We start from the raw sequence: 22,179 nt of genomic DNA, 5'->3' as shown, positions 1-22,179 counted from the left end.
GAGACATCAGGGGTAAGTTTTTTATAGAATTGTGGGTGCCTGAAATGCATTGCCAGGGGTGGTCGTGGTGGCTAGAACAAAAGGGGCATTTAAGAGACTCTTAGACAGACACATGGATGAAAGAAAAATAGAGGGTTATGAGGTAGTCAGGGTTTCATTTTTACTTTTAGTTATATACTGTATAGGTTGGTCCAACATCGTGGGCCAGAGGGCCTGTACTGTTCTGTAATGTTCTATGTTCTTGTTTTAATCATTAAATAGTTAAATCTCCTGCTTCTGTCAACTACAAAATGTAAAGAGTGGTTGGCACCACACTTCCATTACAAGTGTCAAAATTCAAGACTGTGAACACTTTGCAATGCTTTGGCAATGCTGACAATGCCCTTATTTTAACTCAAATTGTACCCCTATAACAAATCCCTTCAACAAGGCTAGTATAGTGGTTAGTGCAATGCTACTATAGCACCAGTGACCTGGATTCGAAATTTTACATCATTATGAAACAGTATTGTACTGATAATCATCTTGTCAATCAGCTTTAAATAGGTACCAGATCAATCGGAATAGTTTTCGAGAAATAAATGAGGCAGTGCTCTTCAAACCTCAGTGTGGAGTATCGCTTGATCACTCACCAAACAATTTTTTTTCCATTGTTGTCACGTAATGATACATTTAGAATGTAACATGCATGAAGATTCTTTAATTTATGTTGATCGTCGCCAGTTGGTGCAGCGCCAACCAGGGAATGTAAACTTGCAATGTTTTCAATGAACTAAAGATTGAGAAAATATCACCAATTGGTTAAATTTGAATAAACGTGCTGGCCACTTATTCAACATCTTCATTCGATCTTAGTTGATCCTTTCCGAATCCTTTTCACGATTTTTTTTCTGTGAGTGTACAGCAGCAGAATTAATTAATAATAATTGTCTAACCACTGAAACATGGTAGCCCAGCTTTTGTTTTCTTTTTTGTTTCTTATTTAGGGGGATACTTTTGTAATAAAATTTGATTCCTTTTCATGTTTGGCCTTTAAGAGATTGGGAGGCCCAGTTTATATTTGTTGTTCAAACTCTGTGTTTGTATTTGTTAATGAAATCCTGTTCTCTTTGTATCATTCTTATGTTTATTAATCTGAAACTTTAATAAAAAGATTGACAAAGAAAGAAGAGAAAATGCCTACATTAAAACAAATTTGACTTCTGAAACCAAAAAGAGGTAACAAAAACATTATGATGAAACAAAAAAGCATCGTTTAATCAAAACTATTTTCATGCTCTAAACCAGCCATTCTCAACATTCTTTTGGGTATGGCCCCCTTAGGGCTCTTCTCAAACTTTATGGGCCTCCCTTCCCTGTGAAGCAGAAAAGTATTGGTTTCTTCCGTACTTCCCTCCACCCTACTGCACAAAAATGTTTATATATTATGTGAGGTGAAAATAAAACAAGGCTTTTGCTTAAATGGCTCTGGTCCCTGGGGTGGAGGGAGGGGGGTGTTGGGGATGGGTGGGGTGAAGGCTTCCATGCTCTAAACACACTGAGTTGAGCTCACATATGTGGGAAGTAAGAATCTCACAGAAGTCACTAAAATTAAGAGATATTTGGTGGAAAAATCTGAAAAGAATCAACTTCAAATGATCTCTGCAGGTCTGGATTGTGTGGCAATCCATGTGAATGCATAGACCCACCAAGTCCCCTTCATCCCATGGGACAATTGTGACAAATGGAACAGACATAGAACAGATCTGGCAATTCCAAACTGAATGGGAATGAATACTAAGACAATCTGTAAAGTCATGATCCAGCATATAGCTCAGGGGTTCAGCCCTAGTTCAATGAGGAATGCAGAAGGGAGTGCCAGCAGCAGAACTACGCATCTAAAAACAAGGTGTCAACGTGAAGAAGATGCAACACATAATCATGTGCATGCCAAACAGCATAAACTAGATGTAATCATACAACAAATAGATTACATTGAAATTTTAGTCTGACTCCATTTGGTTGTGAATATTGCTAGGCATTTTATACACTACAGGAATAAACATTTTTAAGAATATCTCCAAGTCTTCACAACCAGATAGAATCTCAGCTTTCTTCATTGATCTCAGATGCCTCTTGTCAACCAATTTGATTCACTCTATGACATCAGAATACTCTTGAGAACATTAGATACAACAAAGACTGGACAAATTGCAATATCCCAGCTGTTGTACTGTAGACTTGTACTACATCAGCAATTGCAGACAACCTGATAATGTAGAAAACCTAATTTACTCAGTTAATGTTACAAAGGGGATGGTGTGTGAAAATAGTGAAGTCTTGTGACAATTATTCATGTGTTGGCGAGACCACACCTGGAGTACTACATATAATTTCTCTCTTTAAGGAGAAATATTCTGACATTGGAGACAGTTCAGAAAACTTGATTTCCGAGAATGATAGATCAGGTTGTGTTTAAAAGAATGAAAAATGAACCAGTACATTCCTGAGGGGGATTTTCAGAATAGATTATGAAAAACTGTTCCCTCTCTTGGAGGAATCTAGAGTAAGGGCCACGTCAGGGATGAAGAGGAAATTCATTGGGAATCTCCACTACAGAGAGCCATTAGGCTGATTCATAGAATCTAAGCAAAACTATGGTGAATTAATATTTTGAATGTAGGGGAGGTAAGGGATATGGGACAGAAGAGGAGAATGGATGTGAAAGCCAAGATCAGAACAGCCATAGTCTTATTGAATGAAAGAGCAACTCAAATGGTCAGATGGTCTATTCCTGTCCCTATTCATAAGTTAAGGTTCAATATTCCTTTATTGTCATGTACACAAAATACACAAATTTTCTTTTCTTCATTTGCCGTGAAGGCACACAAATAAATGACAATAGTCCAATATCCCTACTGAGATGAGAAAGAGATGCAAAAGAGAGTCCCTTCAGAAACTTTGAGTGCCTGTGGGTCTTTTCTTAAAATTTTAAATTGTAATTTTAAAAAAATTAGACATACAGCATGGTAACAGGCCATTTTTGCCCACGTCCAATTAACCTACAGCCCCCAGTATGTTTCAAACAGTGGGAAGAAGCCAGAGCCCAAGGGGAAAACCCATAGACACATGGGGAGAACGTACAAATTCCTTATAAACAGTGTGGGATTTGAATCCCAGTCCAGATCACTGGCGCTGTAAAGGCATTGCACCACACCAACTGTGTCATCCAGTCCTGCCACCTCGTCCAATCTGTGGTTCATTGTGTTCCCATTACCTTCTTAGCCATACAGTTCAGTTCAGTGATGAACCCAAGTGCAAAGCATCTGAGTTACCCTCCCTGGTTTCAATCATCTGCACCCTTGCTTGAAGAAAATAGAATGCTGTCAGCATCTAAGGTCCTTTGGGAGCCCTGCTTGTCATCAGGTCCCTTATAAATCCCAGACCTGATACTTAGTTCCCAGAAACCAGTTGCTGGCAGCCTGCAGCCTTGTGAGTCCTTCAGCCATTGAGCCTCATGCTGGTCAACTGCTGTGGTCTCCTAGCCTATTGGATCCTCTCTCAGATGTTCTTCCATGTTGGTGTCCTGTGCCAGTCCATTGCTCCCCCAGAGCTCACACCACTTGTGGTCTGGGCTGCTGAATATGTGCACTGCCATTTGGATGTGATCCTCTATGGGTCTTCATGGGAGAAAAAAAAAGCAGCCCCATTCTATAGGCAACTTAAACCTGCATCAGTCTGTTGAGGAGAAAGCCTGGGCAGTAGGACCCCACAGAGAAACTTAAATTAATTCTAATTAATATGTACAGGTGTTGTTCTGATTGCAATTGGGAAATTTAAAAAAATGCTGAAATACTTTTCAGATCAGGCAGAAACTATGAAAAGAGAGACAAAGTTAATATTTCATGTTGAAGAGCCTTTGTCAGGATTGGAAAGAACACAAACAGGTAGTCTCAAGCTGCAAGGTGAATGGAGAGGGGATGGAGAGAACAAAAGGTACTTCTATGATAATAGGGTAAGCCAAAAGTTAGAACCATAGAACATTACAGCACAGAAACAGGCCTTTTCAACCCTGAGGATAACTTGTAAAAGAGAACATGTAGCCAATGGGTTAATGGCACTCATCAAGGAGACAGAGCATGGTTCTTTGTTCTTAATACCAATGAAATGAGGTAAGTTAGAAAGTAAGGATACTGACAAAGGAACGTTAGTTGCAAAATGCAGGACTCTAGGATATGAATGGTAGACCACGCTGCACAAATGGAGAGAGAAAAGCAGAATAAACATAACATATGTATGACCTGATCTATTAATAAGAGTCTGAGAATGTGAGAATTCAATAGCAAGTCCAGAAGGCTTCAATGTACCCAGACTTAAAAAGGAAATCTTGTTCTTCAAGCTGATCTTAGATCTCTACAGCACAGAAAGTACATGAGTGGAATAAATTTTGCCTCTATACTTCTCTTTGCAAAGATACTGTTTGACCAGATGTTTCGATTTCAGATTCCAGCATCTGTAGTTTGTTTGAATTTCATTTATTCTAAATTGGAAGTGCAATCCCACAAACCAATGAAGCCACAGTCTGCAATTACCATTCAGCCAATATTCAAGTGATGCATACACTTTTCATTAAAAAGAATATGTTTGGGTACTAATTTAAACTAGAATAGATATAACAGGAAACAGCAAGAATTAATCAAGCTTCATTCGCATTGAAGATCAAGGATTATTTGTAATACAAAAAAAAGGCAAGTACACATATTTATAGCAGGGAATTACTTATGAATTCCCAAACCATATAACATGCTATCTGTAGGAGACAATAAGACCTAGACAGAAGGACTGGGTGAGAAATAGTTTCAGCACATTTAGCCATGATAAACTGGAACCAATAATTCTTGATAAGAACTATTAGAAGAGCATTGGAAAAGCATTGCTGATGTTATATCGTCAGGATAATGTGAACTATCTTGTAACTGCATAAGTATATACCCTTCTCACTGTAGTAACTGTAGCGCATCACTGTGGGGCGAGTATGTGTGAAGTTTTTCCGGAGATGGTGGAAGAAATCAGTAAGTAAATTCTCTTCTGTTATTTGAATCTTGCATCCCTAAGTTATTTAAGAAGCTTCCTGAGTAACACAGAAATATAACATGGTGGCAGTGATATGAGAGAACAGGATTGTAAGTCACTGAAATGCAAAGGGGAAGAAGAGAAAAAACATTATTGAAAAAAAATGGCTGGAGCAACAGCAGTTCATTGTCTCACACACTGCCAGACTGAAAACGCCTCATCTTCCTTCTGGGCATCATCCAACCAGCTTTCATTAAATTGCCCACCCCACCCCCCCACCCCCATCCCACTTGTGCTCCCATGTCCTTACCCCAGGTTTGTCTCTTTCCCTTTGTCTCCTTTCACACGGACAAAATCAATTCTCACCGCTCCCCTTATCATATCCAATTAACACCTATTGTTAATGATCTCCTATTGTTGGTCTGGGCCCCTCCCCCAGCCAGCCCTGTCTCTATTCTGAGATTTCCTGTTTATTGGTTATTCTTTGTTTATTCCTTGAAGAAGGGCTCAGGTCTGAAAGATCAGCAATATATCTTTATCTCCAATAGAGACCAACTGAGATCCTTCAGCATTTCAGTGAAATTTTACTAAAATCACAACATCTGCAGACTTTTGTACATCACCCTTGTTCAGCTCTTACCCTTGTACAGAATCACGAGCTGATCCTTTTGACATTAAAAGACTGAGGACTCAGCTTTTATCACAACAGAACCTGGCTAGTAAATTAATTTTGTAAGGCTACTGCTTTCATAGCTTTGGATTCCATGAATCAAAGAGGCTTTAACTGCAACAATCCATCAATAAATTTCTGGGAGTTGCTGAGATCCTTTCTCAGAAGAAGGGAAGAGATTAGTAGAATGAATGTAATTTGTTTGTATTCACTTCAGAGCCAACATCCATTATTGCACCACTAGGTTTCCACAAGGATTTCCACTGTAACCAAACACTCTTGCCAATTTCTACTGGTGTACTATGGTGCATTCTGACTGGTTGCATCACTCTCTGGTATGGAGGTCCCATTACACAGGACAGGAAAAGACTACAGGGAGTTGTGAACTCAGTCAGTGCCATCATGGGCATCAGTCTTCACTCCATTGAGGACATCTACAAGAAACAGTTTCTAAAAACAGCAGCTTCTATCCCCAAGGACTCTCACCAACCAGGCCATACCCTCTTCACACTGCCACCATGTGGAAGGATGCAGAGGAGCTTGAAGATGAACACCAATGGTACAAAAACAGCTTCTTCCCCTCAACCATCAGATTTCTGAATAGACAATGAACCACAGACATTTCCTCACTTTCTCTTCTTTTGCACAAATTTATGTATTTATTAATTTATTTTTATGTCCAATTTATAGCAATATGCAAAGAATTTCATGGCATGTTCATGACAATAAATTCTGATTCTAATCCTAAGTTTGAGCCAAGTTAAAAAAAAAAGAAAATCCTGGAGGTGTTCAGCAAGATAGCTCGGAAAAAAAAAGGGCCACCAACCTAAAATGATAATTCCACTAATGTAAGTTGACCAGTTAGTTTCTCCTTCCACATATGCTGCCTGATCTGCTAAGTATTTCTTGTACCATTTGTTTTATTTCAGATTTCTAATGTTTTTGTAATCTGGACTCATGTCATGTCAATGCAACTAAAGTCAAGCCACACAAACTTGAACTCCTTTAGATTTCCTTCATCACCTTCTATAGCTTCTGTCACATTTGTGGCCCGAAATGTGAAGTTAATAAAACATTAAACGCAAGTTTTATCAGGTAAACTTCTCAGGGTCTTTATTTTCCAGTTTCCTTTGTTCTCCTGCTTGTGCTCTTATCTCTCTCTCATACCACGTGACTTCCGGTACATCTCATACATATTCATTATCATGACATCCCTCCTTTAATCAGAAATAAACTTTACCTTCACTTACCAATATCCCTCGGAAACATACAAACATCGTAACTAATGGTAATCCATATCTTGCGAATATCTCTGCTAACGCTTGTATTGTTTTTTCAGTGGTTGTGGACTTCAACACCACGTACTCATAGTATCTGCTGTAGTAATCTATCACAACCATAATTAATTCACCCGTCGGTAAAGGTCCAAGAAAATCAACAGCTACGTCGATCCATGGTCCTGTCGGGAGTTGCGTACTCCGGATCGGTTCTGGCGGATTACTCCTACTTGTGATTTGACATCCGTGACAAATTTTAACAAATTTCTCTGCATCCTTATCACAACCTGGCCACCATACCTTGGTTCTGAGGTTTTGCTTGGTACCAACTATGCCTAGGTGTCCTTCATGCGCTAAGGATACGATCTTCGGTCTCAATCTTTACGGTATCACCAATCTGCAACCTCTTAATACACACTGTCCGATGCAACAAAGTTCGTCTCTAATGGGAATGTAAGCCTTGTGAGTACACTTGTCCCATTGTCCACTCTGTATGCATTCTCTTACTTCCCTGAGTTCTGGATCACGTTCGGATTCTCTCTCGACTTCCTTTGTAGTCACAGCTTTCGGTGTCGCCTGAATAGCTACGAAGCGTACAAAGCTCTCTGTTTCTGTTTCCAATTCTGACTTGGATTGTGGACCACCATCCTTCACCAATCTGGACAGCGGATCTGCAATGTTTGTTTTCCCTGCAATGTGAATTACTTTATATTTGTAGGGTTGTAGTCTGGCACATGGTTTCGATCTAGGTTCATAGATCACCTCTAATGGCTTATGATCTGTGATGAGTTCAAATTCAATGCCATATAAATATGTATGGAACCTCTCACAGGCCCATACAAGTCCGAGTGCTTCTTTCTCTGTCTGAGAGTATCTTCTTTCCACATCTGATAACGATCTGCTGGCATAGGCAATGATTCTTGGTCCTCCATCGTGCATCTGGACCAACACAGCTCCTAAACCAACCGGGCTTGCATCCGTTATGACTTTGGTTGATGCCGCCGGATCGTAATATCCAAGAGTTTTTGCATCTGTCAGGCTTTGCTTCAGCGCTGTGAACGCTTTCTTCTGCTCAGATCCAAAATGAAATGGTACACCTTTCCTGGTTAGTTTCCTTAGTGGTTCTGCCACTGTAGCGAAATTAGGAATGAACTTTGCACAAAAATTGACCAATCCCAGGAAACTCCTCACTTCTGTTGCGTTCTGAGGTGCACGTGCCTCTGCAATAGCTTTCACCTTGGCTTCTGCAGGGTTTAGTCCTTCCAGTGTAAGTCTGTGTCCCATGAAGTCCATTTCTGACACACCAAACTGGCACTTGTTTCCATTTACGGTAAGGCCTGCCTCCTGTAGTCTAGATAGTACACGCCTCTTCCTTCGTTGGTGCATGGACTATGATGTCGTCAGAAATGTTGGCAACTCCAGGAATGCCTTGAATCACTCGATGGATTTCATACTGGTAGATCTCCGAAGCTGCATTAATTCCAAATGATAGTCTCTTGTAACGATACAATCCACAGTGAGTCACAAATGTTGTTACATCTCGGGAACATGGATCCAGCTCTAATTGACGATAGTCCCATTTCAGATCAATTTTTGAGAATACCTTGCTGGTAGTTAGTTCTTGAAGTATTTCCTCCACTGTTGGTATAGGGTGTCGTTCTCTAATTATAGCTTCATTGGCCATTATCATGTCAACACATAGTCTTATGTCACCCTTTGGTTTGGGCACAATCACTACGGGACTGACCCATTGTGTCGAATGTTCCATCGGTTCAATAATGTCTTGTTCGATCAATTCTTTAATTTTGGCTTCGACTCTCCCACGAAGTCCAAACGGAGTTCGGCGCATTGGTTGTGCCTTGGGTTTGACCGTTTCATCTACCGCTAGCTTCAATTGTCGACCTTTCAGCTTTCCTACTCCTTGGAAGTCTGCGGGGAATTCTTGCTTCATATCCTCGTATGACTGAATTGAATTGACACAAGCTCCAATATGAAGTATTGCCAGGTCTTGCGCTGTGCTTCTACTCAGCAATGGTTCTCCCCTCTCTTCTATGACCATAAACTCTGCTTCGGTGTACTTATCTCCAGCTTCAACAGTTGCAGTAAAACATCCAATGGTCTGCAATGGCTTGGTTGCTGTGTATGGATACAGTTTCTTGGAACACTTCTTTGAGGTACAGATGATCTTTTTCCTTTTCAACTTCTCCCATAAATGTCGATCAATCACATTACTGTCACTGCCTGAGTCTACAATGACCTGCACTGTCACTCCACCAATGATCACTGGGACCTTCTCATGATGTACTTCATTCAACGTAAATTGGTAACAACTCTGTTCCTCCTGGGTATCATCATCGTCACCGTCTATCTGGCGATTGGTATCTTTCTTTCCAGGATACTTTCCTTTCCCCCAGGCTTTGCCTTTGGAAGTTGTATTCGTCCTCTTCTGGTCTGCATTGGACTTGCTTTTGCACTTCTTTGCAAAGTGGTCCTTACCTCCACACTTTCTGCAAACTTTGCCTTTGGCCGGGCAATATGGGTCTTTTCCAAAGTGACCTCGGTTTCCACATCTATAACACTCCACGTCCTGTGTCGACGTATATCTTAGCTGGTTATGGCGATGTGAGAGCCTCTTAATTTGCTGGCTTGAGTTGTCTTTCAGGGTCATAGTATGAAATTGCCCTTCAACAGCTTCTAATGCAGCAGCAATGGTTAAAGCATCGGTGAGTTCCAACTCACTCCCCCTTTCCAGTTGACGTCTTCTGAGTTTATCTGATCTGCAGTGCTATATGACTTGATCCAGTAATTGGTTGTCCAAATCTGCTGGCACGTAATTGCATCCAACAGCTAGCTGGCGTAGTCTCGTCACGTACTGAGCAATTGTCTGGCCATCTTCTTGTCTCGTTCTCCGAAACAAATGGCGTTGAAATATAGCATTCGGTGTCACTACATAGTGTGCATTTAATGCATCTACCGCTTTCCGGTACTCATCCTTTCTTCCAGTATTCAAAAGTGTCTTAAACGTTTCCCAAACTGCGGGTCCCGCAGTGAAAAGAAGTAACGCCCTTCTCTGCGCTTTTTGTTCAACCATACCGGTATCTAGAAATAGGCCACGACTGTCGGCGTAGGATTCAAATTCTTCCAGCCATGCCTTCCACTTCACACTTACAGTGCTTGCATCACCCGTTGGGTCAAAATGAGCAATTCCACTATGCATTAGAAAGTCACCGTCTGCCCCAGCCATGAGGAAATATTCCAGCCCCAAAAGTACTGAGTCAAAGAGAAAATTCTTATCACCTTGAAGTTGTCTGTAATCCTCTGTAATCTTGTTTAGTCTTTAATTTTCTTCAAGCTTCTTTCATCCTCGTCGCCAATGTCACATTTGTGGCCCGAAATGTGAAGTTAATAAAACATTAAACACAAGTTTTATCAGGTAAACTTCTCAGGGTCTTTATTCTCCCGTTTTCCTTTATTCTCCTGCTTGTGCTCTTATCTCTCTCTCATACCACGTGACTTCCGGTACATCTCATACATATTTATTATCATGACAGCTTCCTCTAGCATGATCCCCAGTCATTCAAAAGCTTGGCTACAATGGTTTGCTCGGGGTGCAGGGGGCGCATTGGGGGAAACACTGCACAGGAGCAATAGATCAGGGAGATAACCATCAAGAACACACATAAGATTATTTAGACAGGTACATTGGATATGAACGTTTTAGAAAGACATGGACCAAATGCAAACATATGGTACCAACCTGGATGGCACAGATAAGTTGGGCTGAAGGGCTTGTATCCATTCTGTAGAAATCTTTGACTCAAAAGCCACAATCAATTAAATTCAATAATTCCATTGTGAAAGCTGTAGCACTTTTTTAAAGCCTTACTTTACAAGTCAAATTGTTTTGCCTCAGAAATGTTCACAAAGCATTTTAAGCAATAAAATCATCGTCAGCTTTCACATCCAAGGAAATCTGTAAACGCAAGATCTGAGTCTTTATTTGACATTACTGAGCTTTCTAGAATTAAGCTCTCATGCAGTATGGAGCTTTGTCAATTACCATTTCATCTCTAAGTACTGGTACACATCAACCTATTTTTTCAACCTTTTCATTTGCACCATTTCAATCCCATCAACGTATAATTTATGAAAATTTAGTACTGTTTTGAACCACGCAAAAGGAGGAGCAATAGACAATGAACCAGATAGTGTTTAATTTTAAAACACTAGTTTTATTTCTAACTCTTATAGTCTTTAACTTTTAAACTATCCTTAACACTAAATCTATCCCCAATTAAGTGCAGTTGTGTGTGTGTGTGTGTGTGTGTGTGTGTGTGTGTGTGTGTGTGTGTGTGTGTGTGTGTGTGTGTGTGTGTGTGTGTGTGTGTGTGTATCTGTATTACCAATGAACCACAATCAGACAGAGAATCATGATTAATAGACTTTAATCACCTTAAAGTGTCAGCACAGCTTGTATGTTGTTGGTCCACTTCCAAGGCAGGTACTGAAGGAGGGATTTGGGTATAACAGCTTTTATGGGGATATCTGGGAGGGAGGAGTTACAGGTTCAGGGGAGGGCCAGCCCATACAGCACACATATATATCTATACACATAGTGGTAGGACCACAATACCCAAACCATTACAGTCCAGACCAAAATCTAGAAAGTTACTTCAAAGCTCAGTTTTTTTCAATTCAGTGTTGAAACATAGAGCTTTGAAATTTGATGCAGAGAATTAATGATGAACTGATGGGATGACTGGAGTTGTGGATGCTACAGACTCAAAAATTCTTCTTGTGTTGCCTTTGAAGAAATGTCCATCCACACGAGCTGTGGTCATAACACCCCTGGTCCTTTTGTAGGTAAGACCCAAACTGGGTGGCTTCCACAAAGCTTCCAAGACCCTGGCACCAGTCTCTCCAAGTGACCTTCACTGTTTGTCCACTCCAAATGAAGCAGTCTTTCCAAATGACCTTCACTGTTAGTCACAATCAAAATGATACACTTTGCTTCTGTGAGAGATAATAAAAACTGATATACAAATATGAACATGAAGAAACAAAAATTGATACATGGGTAAATGAATGAAGCCAGTACAAACAGGATGAGACATGGATATTAGAATGCAGGAAGCAAAATCAGTCTGAGTAAGATAAGAATCTCCTAGCCTAACAGACAGCAAGTTCACTGTATGAATGAGATAAGGATAGACAATAGATAATAGAATGTAGGAAGTAGAGTTAGTCTGAATGAGATAAGGGTCTTCTAGCCCCAGATAGAATTAGCAAGTTTGCATATGTAATTAATTAGACAGTATTAGCCAGTTCTACATATGAAGAGGACACAGCCCTGAGGGTCGGGAAGCTGTAAAGACAGGGTTGTGAATAAGTACAATGAGGATAACGACATGATAAGACACCTACAGGATACCCCCTGGTCCTCCAAGTGCACAGAAACAGCATGTAGGCAGGCAGGATTAACTAATGCAAAACCTCTCCAGGAGGCAGAAGAATTTAAGGGGGAGGGTATTCCTATACTGAAATGAACTGTATAAAAGTTGGGTGAGCCCCAGTGTATGTGTGTATTCCTATGGTAAGGGGAAGCACCCAACTTTGCATTGTTGTATAATAAATGTTCTTTGTTCTCAATTTTTGTCTCGAGCAATTTCTGTGAAGGTACTTCTGTTTCTAACAAATGGGGACTCGTCCGGGATCCCACTCCCTCCACCGACAGAGTGCCTGATGACGGGGTTAGGTGCACCCCAGCTGATTCAGCTGGACTCACGGACGAAGGGTGACTGGTCAGTGGATGAAGCGAGTGATATCCGAGAAGAGGCATTGAGAACAAACAACGAGAGGACGTTGAGGAAGCACGCTAGAGATTGCTACTGGAACTTGGTAAGAGGAATTCTACTTGCCTGTTAGTATGGGAAGTGTGGGTAGCAAGGAAGAGAATCCTAGTGAAGGATGTGAGAATCAGATAACCAAGCAAAGCCCGTTGGGATTAATGTTATCTGATTGGGGCGCGGGAAGAACCCGTGGAAAGAACAAACTGACCATGGTCAGGTATTATTGTGTAGAATGGGTTAAAAGCCCGATTAAAGGGAGTTCCGTATACTGGCCAAAGCTCGGATCCGAGGATGACTGGATGTGTCAAGCATTGAACATCTGGCTCTATCAAAACCAGAAAGATAATCTTGACAGCAGGGAATATGCAGCCTGCTGGCTCAGGGGATCGTTTGATCAATTGGTTTTGAATGAAAAAGAATGCAAGGACAAGAGAGATGAGGAACCTTTTGTCCCCGAACCACAAGGATGGGATGTGTTACATTCCCTTCCTCCACCTTATGCTTCTCCTATGCCGGCTCCTATCTTTCCTCCCCCTCCTATGCTCTACCCTTCTGCACCTTTCCCTCCTCCCCCACAGCTAGAGAAAATAGAAGAGAGTAGGAGTGGTATGATGACCCGTTCACAAAGCACTCGATTGCCACCTCTATTGACAAGAGAGAGAGGTGACTTTAATTCAGAACAGTGTGAGAATCTTCAGGAAGAAAGGGCAGAGCCCTTTGATTCATTTCCCAAGGAGCAGGAACCTAGACCTAATAAGCCAGAAACTAACTGGAAGAGACCTCTGCGGGAAGTTCCCGTGGGAGAGGGTCTCGGTTTCGTAAATGTGCCCCTGACCAGTACAGAAGTGCGTAACTTTAAGAAAGAGCTGATCTCCCTGATAGAAGATCCTCAAGGGTGTGCTGAACAATTAGATCAATTTTTGGGACCAAATACATATAGCTGGGATAAGTTAACATCTATCTTTAAGACTCTGTTTACTTTGGATGAGCGTGGAATGATTTGCCAGGCAGGGATTAGAGTCTGGGATAAGGAACACCAAGGGGGACCAGAAGCGATACCCGGAGAAGCTAAATTTCCCTTTTCAAAACCAAATTGGGACAAGAATACTAGTGATGGTCGCACATTAATGGAAGAATATAGGGTTAATTTGATAAGAGGAATCAAGGAATCTGTTCCAAAGGGACAGAATTTTAAGAAAGCCTTTGAGGTTCCCCAAGGTCCCGAGGAGACCCCTTCTGCATTTCTGAATAGATTGCGCACGGCAATACAGCAATATGGGGGTCTGGACATAGAATCCCCAGCAGGGGAACAACTGGTATTAACAGGTTTTGTTACGAACTCAGCCCCAGATATTAGAAGGAAATTACAGAAGACTGAGAATTGGTATGAGCAAGGAATAACCCAGCTTCTACATGTCGCACAAAAAGTATTTGTCCGGAGGTCTAAGGATAAGCAGAAAGGAAAGGTGAAAATTTTAATGCAGGCAGTCAAAGGAGTAGTGGAGGAACAACATGGAAAGGGCAGGGACTGTGTGCCAGCTCCTGGACGTTGTGATACTCATACTAATCTTAGCAGACAAGCTGCATCACAGGTGTTAAACGATAAGAAACAATCCTCCCCAACTTGGTCTCTTCTCAAACATCCTTTGAGTCCCTCATACATTCAGAATGACAAGCACCACCCCGTTGAGGGGAGCACCAGTTGCAAACGACGTGAGCTGCTACAGAACTCTAAAGCTGCTTGGCATTTAAATCGTTTAATCAGACTCCAGACAGCCTTGAACATCATCATCAAACGGAGAGCGGTGGCCCTGAGTTTCGGGGCTGAAGAGGAACAGCAGATACGAGCCACAATTCAACGAAACCGCCTGGCTCTCGATTACTCGTTGGCTGCTGAAGGCAGGGTTTGTGAAAGACTGACTAAGGACAATGCTCACAACGGTCAGGCGGTTAAAGACACTTCTTCAGGAGTTCGAAAATCTTCCCATGCCCAGGTACAGACTTGGCAACCTTGGTCCGGTGTGGGATGGACTAGACTTTTTATTGGTAACTGGAGTCTGATACCTAAAGCCCTTATAGCAGCTGGACTCGCTATTCTGACCATTATGGTGCTCCCCTGCCTAAAGACTTGTGTACTCTTTTTAATTAATCGACCCCCTCGTCAGAACACTATCACCCAAAGGATGTGTGTTTCCCAACTTTTATCCGAAGATACTGAGACTGCAGTCCATTTACTGACCAGCTGGGAAAAACACCAAGTAGTCAAGTAAGACATTTTCAGTTAAAGACATCAGTAATACTGATCTAAAAGAAAAGTGAGGATTGTAAGAGACCAGTAACACTGATCATTGTGAAAGATCAGTATCACTGATCTAAAAGAAAAGTGAGGATTGTGAGAGATGATAAAAACTGATATACAAATATGAACATGAAGAAACAAAAATTGATACATGGGTAAATGAATGAAGCCAGTACAAACAGGATGAGACATGGATATTAGAATGCAGGAAGCAAAATCAGTCTGAGTAAGATAAGAATCTCCTAGCCTAACAGACAGCAAGTTCACTGTATGAATGAGATAAGGATAGACAATAGATAGAATGTAGGAAGTAGAGTTAGTCTGAATGAGATAAGGGTCTTCTAGCCCCAGATAGATATTAGCAAGTTTGCATATGTAATTAGTAAGCCTTAGACATCACCCTGTACAAACACAAAGGCGAGAAATCAGACTGCTCAAACTACAGGGGATTCACGTTGCTCTCCATTGCAGGCAAAATCTTCGCTAGGATTCTACTAAATAGAATAATACCTAGTGTCGCCGAGAATATTCTCCCAGAATCACAGTGCGGCTTTCGCGCAAACAGAGGAACCACTGACATGGTCTTTGCCCTCAGACAGCTCCAAGAAAAGTGCAGAGAACAAAACAAAGGACTCTACATCACCTTTGTTGACCTCACCAAAGCCTTCGACACCGTGAGCAGGAAAGGGCTTTGGCAAATACTAGAGCGCATCGGATGTCCCCCAAAGTTCCTCAACATGATTATCCAACTGCACGAAAACCAACAAGGTCGGGTCAGATACAGAAATGAGCTCTCTGAACCCTTCTCCATTAACAATGGCGTGAAGCAAGGCTGTGTTCTCGCACCAACCCTCTTTTCAATCTTCTTCAGCATGATGCTGAACCAAGCCATGAAAGACCCCAACAATGAAGACGCTGTTTACATCCGGTACCGCACGGATGGCAGTCTCTTCAATCTGAGGCGCCTGCAAGCTCACACCAAGACACAAGAGAAACTTGTCCGTGAACTACTCTTTGCAGATGATGCCGCTTTAGTTGCCCATTCAGAGCCAGCTCTTCAGCGCTTGACGTCCTGCTTTGCGGAAACTGCCAAAATGTTTGGCCTGGAAGTCAGCCTGAAGAAAACTGAGGTCCTCCATCAGCCAGCTCCCCACCATGACTACCAGCCCCCCCACATCTCCATCGGGCACACAAAACTCAAAACGGTCAACCAGTTTACCTATCTCGGCTGCACCATTTCATCAGATGCAAGGATCGACAATGAGATAGACAACAGACTCGCCAAGGCAAATAGCGCCTTTGGAAGACTACACAAAAGAGTCTGGAAAAACAACCAACTGAAAAACCTCACAAAGATAAGCGTATACAGAGCCGTTGTCATACCCACACTCCTGTTCGGCTTCGAATCATGGGTCCTCTACCGGCACCACCTACGGCTCCTAGAACGCTTCCACCAGCGTTGTCTCCGCTCCATCCTCAACATCCATTGGAGCGCTTACACCCCTAACGTCGAAGTACTCGAGATGGCAGAGGTCGACAGCATCGAGTCCACGCTGCTGAAGATCCAGCTGCGTTGGATGGGTCACGTCTCCAGAATGGAGGACCATCGCCTTCCCAAGATCCTGTTATATGGCGAGCTCTCCACTGGCCACCGTGACAGAGGTGCACCAAAGAAAAGGTACAAGGACTGCCTAAAGAAATCTCTTGGTGCCTGCCACATTGACCACCGCCAGTGGGCTGATAACGCCTCAAACCGTGCATCTTGGCGCCTCACAGTTTGGCGGGCAGCAACCTCCTTTGAAGAAGACCGCAGAGCCCACCTCACTGACAAAAGGCAAAGGAGGAAAAACCCAACACCCAACCCCAACCAACCAATTTTCCCTTGCAACCGCTGCAATCGTGTCTGCCTGTCCCGCATCGGACTTGTCAGCCACAAACGAGCCTGCAGCTGACGTGGACTTTTTACCCCCTCCATAAATCTTCGTCCGCGAAGCCAAGCCAAAGAAAAAAGAAAGACAGTATTAGCCAGTTCTACATATGAAGAGGACACAGCCCTGAGGGTCGGGAAGGTGTAAATTAGAACAAAGACAGGGTTGGGTTGTGAATAAGGACAATGAGGATAATGACATGATAAGACACCAACAGGATACCCCCTGGTCTTCCAAGTGCACAGAAACAGAAACAGCACGTAGGCAGGCAGGATTACCTAATGCCAAACCTCTCCAGGAGGCAGAAGAATGTAAGGGGGAGGGTATTCCTATACTAAAATGAACTGTATAAAAGTTGGGTGAGCCCCAGTGTATGTGTGTATTCCCATGGTAAGGGGAAGCACCCAACTTTGCATTGTTGTATAATAAATGTTCTTTGTTCTCAATTTTTGTCTCGAGCAATTTCTGTGAAGGTACTTCTGTTTCTAACACTTCCCAAAATACCCTCCTGGTACAGGTCAATCCACCAAAAAGGCCCAATCATTCAGAGCATGCTTTCCTCTCAATTCCACAAAATGGCTGGCAATATGAGCTGCTTTAAAAAGCTGTTTTCTCTCCAGCAGTCAGAATGGTTCTCCCTTGCAAAATCACAATGTCTTTACAAATGTATTGAATCTGGAACAGACTGTGACAAACCTTCCGTCAGCTCTTCCAATATATCAAATTGTCACTGGGCTGTGCCTTGTGTTGTGATAATGCTTGTGTGAAATGTTAGAAGTTAACTGTGACCATTCAGTTCCTCCTGTCTATACTACCCCTTTCAGTGACAATCCCATTTTACTAAAATGTGAGGTCGTAATAGTACTTATTTTTAAAACATTGTAATCCTTTCCTATAAAAGGATTTTGTTATTCAACTCTAGTTCTGCCCTTTTAACTATTTTCACATTTTCTTTATTCACAGATGATCAGCACTGAGAGAAGGGATGAGGGTAATGATCACGACTTCTGATTTTCTTTTTATTTAATTGCAATCTTTCTCGAATGTGCTCATTTTGTGGTCGTGTTCCTTTTCCATTAACAGCTTCATCAATATTCACCATGCAATTACATTATTCAACTTCAAACCATTTTAATCCCATTCCTCCACTTTTTTTGTGAAAATAGAGGCAAAATACACATTTTACATGCATAATATTTCTTTGCACTTCACAAAATTTATTTCCCATTTAGAGAAATACCTAACCTTTTTTAGCCATTCCTTCATATTTTAATGCATTCATGATATTCTCTGCAATTTCTTTTTTGTTGCTTTTTTTCTAAAGTATTTTTTTTATATTTATTTATTCAACATATATAATGTCAAGAATTAAGAATATTATACACATAAGAAACTGTTAACAAATATACGCTGAAACTCTATATATGAAAACTAAAAACTACAAAAAACTGCAAAAAAGAACCTAAATAACAATGCTCCCCCCTAAAGTAATCTAATCTTAAAACTAAAATATATATTTCATAATAAGATTATTACAAATAATTAATTCAGATTGCATCCATTGACGCTCAGAGACCTCAAAAACATTATAAAATTGTTATACATTTTAGGAAAACTTCACTGATCAAAAAAAATTAATACAATTATAGTTTTAATTTCATAATTTTAGCACATCAAACCCAAATAAAGTATGTATTTTTTATGAAAATAAATCTGGACATGCCTCAAAATCCCTTTTTTCTTCTATTTCTCACATATAATCCCATCTTTTTGGCTGATTCTTCACTGGGCCAGGATTTGCTATTTTTTCTACATCTGGCCATGACAAGATTCATCCCAATAAAAAGAGGAATAACCCTATTTTACTACATATGATTAGAATGTGGCAAAAAAGTTAATGAATATATAGGATAAAAAAATCAAAGCACCATTGGTAAAAATAAGCTATTGCCTATGGAAAAAGGCAACAGAACATTAAATCTGTGGTATGAAAAATGTATAAGACATATTAAGGGCTGTTACATGGAAGGAACTCCTATGTCCTTTGTACAATTAAAACATAAATACGGAGTGACCAATGGGACCTTATTCCTGCTTAGATCGCTCTTAAGAGAAAGATGGGGACCATCATTGACCCCACGTGAAATTACTGAAACTGAACAAATGGTCTGGATGGGGAATACACCAAATTTAAAACAAAAATGTACTACGCACTCCAGAGCGAAAGTCCAAAACAAGGGTTGCGGAAGTCAAGGGAAAGATGGGAGTTGGATTTGGGTGTTGTGATTTCAGAAAGAAGCTGGTCAGTTTGGTGTAAGGACAGTGTAATATCAGTTATAAATGCAAGATATGGATTGATTCAGTATAATTTTTTACACCAATTATATCTTACCCCACAAAGATTACACAGATCAAAAGCCAAAATTTCAGAGATGTGTTTCAGATGTGAGACTGAGACAGGAACTTTTCTACATGCCACATGGTCATGCATGAAAGTGAGGCTATTTTGGCAAGAAATCACAGAAAAACTACCCAGGGTAACGGGAGTGGCCTTCATGGGTGACCCGGAGCTATATCTGTATTGACAATAACCACAACAGCTTTAATAAACTAATATGTACACTAAGAAGTCTTGTCTCTCTGCAAGACAAACCTGGAAGGCTAGACTGTAGCTCTGGACTGCTTTATATACAAGGTCACCAGGATGACCCCTGGTGACCTAGTGGTGTAATTACATATCACCGCACTATCTACTGGTAATTTATGGAAATAAGCAACAAATTGACCAAATATCAAATCTCATTGATAGAAATAGCACTGGCTGTAGCAAAAAAAATGTACTACGATCACTTGGAAGTCTGACTCCCCTCTACTTATAGCACAATGGACTGCAGAAATGAACAGGTGTATACCTATGGAAAAAAAAATCACATACAACTTAAAGAGTAAATATGACACTTTTGTAAAGGTGTGACCACATAGGGGGCCAGATATGGAAAAAAAAGGTTATAAAAGTGTGAGAGTACAGATCTATCACCAATGTACATAGTGTATATAGTTACAGTATCTAGACTGTGCTTACAGCGATTGGCTGAGAGCTTAGCCATGCCTACTGTCTGGGTCTTAAAGGGCTGTGTCCCTAGCCAGGTCGGATCATTCCGGACTAGTCGGCCACCTGTGAAGAGCTCCTGTCTTTTGCTAATAAAAGCCTTGGTTTGGATCAACAAGTCTTTGATTCTTTCGACGAGCTCTACAAAAAGTAACTATTATATATAGTAAAACATAATTTCCCCAATTGTACTCTATATATTTAATATATATAATGTCAAGGTATGTCAAGGTATAATGACCAGGTATGGTCTGACCTAGGAGGGGAGGCAGGCCCCTCCAGCCCAGGTAAGAAACCTGCATAGGAGAAGGCCACTCCGATATAAAACCTACGACCCAAGGACCTCGCTGCCACGTCCCAGCTTGCTTGGCCACGGCACACGAACCATGGGTGTAAAGGGTGGGGCCAGTACTGCGCACACTGCACTCCACCTAAAAGCTCCTTTGCGCAGACCCGAGGACATGTCCACGTCCTCCCCCTCCACGTCCTCTCCCTCAAAAGATGCTCACAAACTCAAGCTAGCATGTTGGAACATCAGAACCATGCTAGACAAGGCTGACAGCCACCGACCTGAACGTCGGTCTGCCCTCATTGCACATGAACTCCTTAGACTTGACATCGACATAGCCGCTCTCAGTGAAGTCTGCCTTGCAGATGTAGGCAGCCTCCAAGAACGCGGCGCGGGCTACACACTCTACTGGTCTGGCAAGCCTATGGATGAATGACGCCTATCTGGTGTAGGCTTCATGGTCAAGAACTCCATTGCCTCCAAACTCGAAAACCTCCCGACAGGCCACTCGAACCGGATCATGTCCATGCGACTCCCCCATCAAAACAAGCGTCGCATCACCCTCATCAGTATCTATGCTCCAACCCTCCAGGTGGAACCAGCCAAAAAGGACAAGTTCTACACTGATCTGCGCAACCTCAATCAACGCACCCCTACAGCCGACAAGGTTGTCATCCTTGGCGACTTTAACGCTCGCGTCGGCAAAGACTCAGAAACCTGGACAGGAATCCTGGGAAAGCATGGTGTCGGCAAGTGCAACGACAACGGGCGCCTCCTGTTGGAGCTCTGCGCAGAACAGCAGCTTGTCATTACAAACACCCTTTTTCAGCAGAGGGACAGCCTGAAGACTACCTGGATGCATCCCCCATCCAAACACTGGCACCTCCTGGACCACGTCCTGGTGCGAGAAAGAGACAAATGAGATGTACTCCACACCAGGGTCATGCCCAGCGCGGAATGCCACACTGACCACCGGTTGGTTCGCTGCAAGTGCAACCTTCACTTCAAGCCAAAGTCCAGGAACAGTAAAGCCCCCAGAAAGAGGTTCAATGCCCCCAGAAAGAGGTTCAATGTTAGAAACTTGCAGTCAGACGAAGTGAGAAGAAACTTCCAGGCAAACCTCAAAGCAAAGCACGAGGATGCAATCTGCCTCACGGACTCGTCCTCTGAAACCCTCTGGGATCAGCTGAAGACTGCCATACTGCAATCCACTGAAGAGGTACTGGGGTTCTCCTCCAGGAAAAACAAGGACTGGTTCGATGAAAACAACCAGGAAATCGAGGAGCTGCTGGCAAAGAAGCGAGCTGCCCACCAGGCTCACCTTGCAAAGCCGTCCTGGCCAGAGAAGAAACGAGCCTTCCGTCAAGCATACAGCCATCTTCAGTGCAAACTCCGGGAGATCCAAAATGAATGGCAGACTAGCCTCGCCAAATGAACCCAGCTCAGCGCAGACATTGGCGACTTCAGGGGTTTTTACGAGGCTCTAAAGGCTGTGTAAGGCCCCTCACCCCAAGTCCAAAGCCCGCTGCGCAGCTCAGACAGCAAAGTCCTCCTCAGCGACAAGATCTCCATCCTCAACCGATGGTCAGAACACTTCCAATCTCTTTTCAGTGCCAACTGCTCAATCCAAGAACCGCCCTGCTCCAGCTCCCTCAACAGCCCTTAAGGCTAGAGCTGGATGAGGTCCTCACCCAGTGTAGAGCTCG

This window comes from Narcine bancroftii, chromosome 3 (genome assembly GCF_036971445.1).
Source record: "Narcine bancroftii isolate sNarBan1 chromosome 3, sNarBan1.hap1, whole genome shotgun sequence".
Lineage (NCBI taxonomy): Eukaryota > Metazoa > Chordata > Chondrichthyes > Torpediniformes > Narcinidae > Narcine > Narcine bancroftii.
Note: the sequence above shows the minus strand (reverse complement) of the source record.